This window comes from Lepus europaeus, chromosome 8 (assembly GCF_033115175.1).
Source record: "Lepus europaeus isolate LE1 chromosome 8, mLepTim1.pri, whole genome shotgun sequence".
NCBI classification, from domain to species: domain Eukaryota; kingdom Metazoa; phylum Chordata; class Mammalia; order Lagomorpha; family Leporidae; genus Lepus; species Lepus europaeus.
The window spans coordinates 71,930,695-71,936,694 of NC_084834.1; positions in this window are offsets into that span (position 1 = coordinate 71,930,695).

Consider the following 6,000-nt stretch of genomic DNA (forward strand, 5'->3'; position numbering starts at 1 on the left):
ATTGTAAAAGAAAATAAAACCACAGAACTTAGGAGAAATAAAAGGTTTCAATACATGACACTCAGAAACTTTGCCAGTGACCCATAGAAACTACACAGAAACCAAATACAAATGGCATCATGATTTTGCACAATGCATGTTTAAGAAATAACACAGGGCTGGTGCTGTAGTGTAGTAGACTAAGCCTCCACCTGCAGCACCAGCATCCCATATGGGCACTAGTTCATGTCCCAGCTGCTCCTCTTTCAATCCAGCTCCCAGCTAATGCACCTAGGAAAGCAGCAGAAGATGGCCTAAGTGCTAGACCCCTGCATCCACATGGAGACCTGGTAGAAGCTCCTGGATCCTGGATTTGGATCAGTCCAATGCCAGCCATTGCTGCCATCTGAGGAGTGAACCAGTGGATGGAAGGCCTTTTTCTCTGTCTCTCTCAGTGTAACTCTGCCTCTCAAATAAATAAATAAAATCTTTGTATAAAAACAAATAACACAAATACCATAATAAATATGGCCTTTTATCTTGAAAAAGATTTGGCATTTTCTTGTGGACATGAGCCTTAGAAAGTTTGCAGTTTATGAGTTAACTGTGAAATGATGGAAGATTCATTATTGGAAATCAGAAGGAATGTATAAAACCAGCTGTGGATGAGCGTACCTCATAAAAGGCAATAAGCTAAGGTCACTGGTAATGTCTGAGGGGAGTGAGTGGTGAATTTTGTCTATTCTTTGATGGTTCATCTAGATACAGTTTTCCACATTCATCTAGTGTTTCAAGAGGGCAGAATCACATACAAGCAAATGTGGAATTGTGTTATGTTCAAACAACTCCCTAATATATACATCTAGTTGGATGAATTTGTTTTTAAAGATTTATTTATTTATTTGAAAGGCAGAATTACAGACAGGCAGAGGCAGAGAGAGAGAGAGAGAGTCTTCCATCTGCTGGTTCACTCCCCAAATGGCCACAATGGTCGGGGCTGGGCTAATCCAGAGCCAGGAGCCAGGAGCTTCTTCTGAGTTTCCTGTGTGGGTGAGAGGCCCCAGCACTTGTTCCATCCTCACTGCTTTCCCATGTGCATTAGCAAGGAGCTAGATCAGAAGTGGAGCAGCTGGGACTTGAACCAGTGCCCATATGGGATGCCGGCACTGTAGGGAGATGCTTTACCCACTATACCACAGCGCCAGCCCCTCTACATAATCTTTATAAAGAAAATATCAAGTCTTTCAAACTCCCCTTTAATCAGTCCATGAATGGGCAGACACTTTTAGTTACTTAATCTCCATTACTACCCCCATCTACCCCATTGCTTGACAGCAGAACCCCTATTTCATTCAAGGCATCATTATGCTTGGCCACCCAATGACCCTTTTGCTTGCTAGTGTTCTGGTCTCCCTTGCCACTGGAGTGGCTATTTAACCTCAGGCCTGGCAAGTGGTAGTCAGCTGGAATGAAGAGAAAGGTATTGATTCTGGGGAAGCTTTTGCTTCTCTAACAAAAGCAGCAATCACAACTGGCTTCTACCTCCCTCTTCCTCTAGGTTTAACCAGAGAAGTAATGCATGGAGTAGTCACGACCATGCTGTGTCCATGAGAAAAGATTAAGAGATCTACAGGCTCCAATACCATAAAGCTACTAAATCTACACCAGCAGCCATCCCCCTGTAGACTTCTTGTAATGAGAGGAAAACAAACTGCCCTTCCCTAGGCCATTATGGAGTTCTTTCAGTGAATACATTTCTAATGGATTTAATAGACAGTGCTTAGTATACATGTAGAGTCACAGTTCTCTTCCTTACTTCTTTGACATTTCTGATGCCAAAGTGTTTAGAATCAGCAACATGCAACATGATCTAGTTTTGTGGAAATAAGAATGGCTTGATAAGAGAGGCGTGGAATGTTTTGGAACTGGGGCATCTTCAAGAGCATCAGCAATGCTGGAGGAACAAGGCTTCTGATCTGTCCACACATCATATTTTTTTGCAAAAGGTTAGAAAGTTCTTCAAGGAATTTATATTACTTTGAGTAAAATACTGATATCAAAGCTTAAACATATTTAATCTGGAAGGGGAAGCAGGCAGTTCTTGGCTCATTATTAGAAAAAGCACCAGATGGTGAATCAAGACCCAGTTTTAATCTTGGCTATGATGTAAATCAGTTTCATGATGTTACAATGGACAGAAGTCTAATTCCCACTGTCTTCACCTGTAATATAAGGGCTAGTTAACCATCACATGTTTTCAATTCTCCATTCAAGCACATGAAACTGTTGCCTTGCTCTGGTTTAGTGTTTCAGTCAATGCATGCCCGTGTAACTTGCTTTAGCCTAATAAATTTATTGAAAGTGATTTTCAAGGGGGCATCAAAAAGTTTGCAGAAAATGGAATTAAAATGTATTTATTTTTGTGCAAAAGATTTGAAATCCATGCATATAAAGGGTCCTCAAAAAGTTCATAGAAAATATGTTATTAAAAATGCATGGATTTCAGTATTTTTGGCACCAAAATAAACTTATCTTTTTTAAAACTTGTCTTTTAATTCTATTTTCCACAAACTTTGAAATGCTTTATATGTCATTTGTGGGGCAAGTGTTAAGAACACTATGTGTGTTTTGCTATAACTTTCTTCCCTCATCCATGAAGACTGGTAAGATTCCAGCCAGAGATTTTTGTATTAGTGTGAGTCCTGGAATTTAGATGACTCAGAGCAGAGGCCATAGGCACCCGTTAATAGCTGTGTAGTTTGAGCGTGAAAGGATTGTTTATATTGTTAAGCTCCTCAGACTTGGTGTTTTTGTTTTTGAGTTTGTGTTTTAAGTACAGCATCATGAGTGAGATTATACTTTTGAAGACAGGGTATAGATTGGGTAATACAATCATCCTTTTCAGGATTCTAAGAATAAGGGTGCTATTAGTTTGTAAAACTCCTATTACCAAACCACAAATAGCATTATTTGAATAATGTGGTAAACTGGACAGAGAAAAAGTAAAAGGACATTATTATAAAAGTCCAGGCTAGAAAAACTTGGCCTAGGCTAGTGGCAGTCAATATAGGAAAATTAATGAATTCAAAATACACTTGAAAAGTTGAGGGACTGGTGCAGTGGCATAGTGGGTAAAGCTGAGGCCTGCAATGCCAGCATCCCATATGGGCACAGTTTTGAGATCCAGCTGCTCCACTTCTGATCCAGCTTTCTGCTGTGGCCTGGGAAAGCAGTGGTGGATGGCCCAAGTCCTTGTGGCCTTGTACCCGTGTGGGAGACCAGGAGGAAGCTCCTGGCTCCTGGCTTCAGATTGGCTAAGGTCTGTCCATTGCAGTCATCTGGGGAGTGAACCAATGGATGGAAGATTCTCTCTCTGCCTCTGCCTCTCTGTAACTCTGCCTTTCAAATAAATAAATAGGTCTTTGGAAAAAAACAATTGAGCTGACAAAAATGTAGATGATTTTATTAAGGTGAATCAATAAAAAGGGGAATGATTGAATAACTGGTAAAATGTTAGTGCTGTCTCTAATACTAGGAATAAAGATGAATAAGATAAGAATATGTTTGGTGGGGTTGTCAAGAATTCTATTTAGGATACATTAAGGTTATAATACCTATAAAATATGCAAGGAAAATTTCCAGGAAGCTCTAGATTTTTCAATCTGAAGTTGCTGTTCAAATTTTAGATTTTAAAAAAATTGGGAGTCATTAAAATATATATGCTGCTTAAAGCTTGATTGACAAAGAAGACAGAAGAGGACAACCATTGAGATAGGAGAAAAGAAGTAGAATGTGGCTTTATAGAAGTCTAAAAGCAACTTTTTCCAAAAGAAAGCAATCGTAAGCCTGCCAATTAGCCAAAAAAATTGGAAATAGAAGATCTTTTAATTTGGCATAATGTTGGTAATTTATAAACATTTCAAAAAAGCTCAGTGAAGTGGTAGAGGTAGAAGCCAGAATGGAAAAGAGTCCATTAAATGAGGTAAGAAAGGTGAAAATGATACTTCTGAGAAATCTTGCAATTATTTGTGTTAAGCAATGAATGTATGTAAGAGGATTGGCATCGTGGTGCTGTAAGTTAAGCTGTGATACTGTCATCCCACATTGAAGTGTTAGTTTGAATCCCAGATGCTCTGCTTCTGACCCCATCCCTATACCTGGGAAAACAGTAGTTGATAGACCAAGTGCTTGGGCCCATGCCACTCATATGGGAGAACCAGGTGGAGTTTCAAGCTCCTGGCTTCATCCTGTCCCATACCCAGGTGTTGCAGCCAACTGGGAAGTAAACCAGCATATGGAAGACCTATCATTCTTTCTCTGTCTTTTCATCTCTCTCTCTCTCTCTCTCTCTTTGTTGCTCTGCCTTTTAAATAAATAAATAAGTATATGCAGGTAAATTAGGAAGGCAGAAAATACCCATTTTATAGATATGGAAACAAGTTCAGAGAAGTTAAATATTGTTTCCAAGATGACACAGCTAACAAACACTAGCACAAGGACTCAAATTCACATTCATCTTGGAGGAAATCCTGTGACCTTAACATTTTGCTATTTGAAAATTACCTACCAAACTACCTGACATATACAGCAAGTATACACAAATATGCTTTTCTTTTCTCCAAGGCATTGAAGAGCAGTTCCCCCACTAACATTTCTTTACTCTTTGGGACAAATCCAAGGAATCTGAACCTTATCAAGCATCTCAAGGGATTTTTAAGCACAGTCCAACTTTTGAGAATTTTTGCAGGTGGTCTTCCTGTCTCCAGTGTCTTTCTACTCCAGTTCGTCTTGCCCAATGCCTCCTGAGTTTCCTTTATGAACTATAAGTCAAATCATGCCATTCTTCAAATAAAAAAAAAAAGACTTAATGAATTGCTTCCCACTCCATGTAGAAGAGAATCCAGATATTCTTCTGTCCTCAATTAGACTGACTGGTTCCATTTCCAATTACTTACTCTTACTGATTGCTGAATAACAAATGACTTCCAATTTTTAATTGCTAAAAACAATGTATGAGCTCTCACAGTTTTTGTGGGGTAGGAATCTGGGAAAGGCTCTGCTAAGCTATTCTAACCCAAGTCTTTCATGTGGTTATTGGAAGATACTGGTGGGGGCTGGAACAGCTACAAGCTGATTGTGCATCTTCCCCTCTTCAGAGTCAAGTGTTCTCCCTTTGATGTCTTCGCAGGACCTAGTCTGACCCCACAGAAGCTTGAGAGCAGTCAAACACTTCAATGGGAGCTCTGGGCTCCAGCAAGGAGTGTCCTATGACAACTAGGCAGAAACGATATCATCTTTCATGACCTACCATTTAAAAATTGGTTCATTATTTATTTGAAATGAAGAGTGATGGATGGGGAAAGAGAGAGATCTTCTATCCCTGTTTAATTCCTCCCAACAACCACAATAGCCTAGACTAGACCAGGCCAAAGCCAAGAGTCAGGATTGCCAAGTCGCATCTTACATTGTATGGTGGCAGGAACACAAGCACTTGGGCCGTCTTCTGGTGCTTTCTCAGGCACAACAGCTGGAAGCTGGAATGGAAGCAGAGTCACTGGGACTCTCACTGGAACTCTGATATAGAATGTGTGCTTAACCTACTGCGCCACAACAACCCCATGCCCAGTGACCTGCATTCAAGTCACATAGCATCTTTTCTACCATGGGCTCACAGCCTATCCAGATTCATGGGAAAAAGATAGACCCCTTTTCTCTGCAGGAGGAGTATCAAAATCATTCTAAGTAAATCATACAGAATGGGAAGAATTACTGTAGCTATCTTTGGAGAATGCAATCCTGCCTCACATATCCATTGTATATTCTGTTCTCTTTTTCTGGTGTGTTCAAGCTGTTTCTTACACTTCAAATGGCCTTCCCCATCTTGATGAAATTCTACACATCCTTCAATTCCCAGTTTAAATGTTCCCTCCTCTGTGACAGTTTTCTCCCATCCGTGGGGGACAGTCACTTCCCCCGCCTCTGAAATCACTTATTACACACCTCTATCCTAGTAGAGGGAGC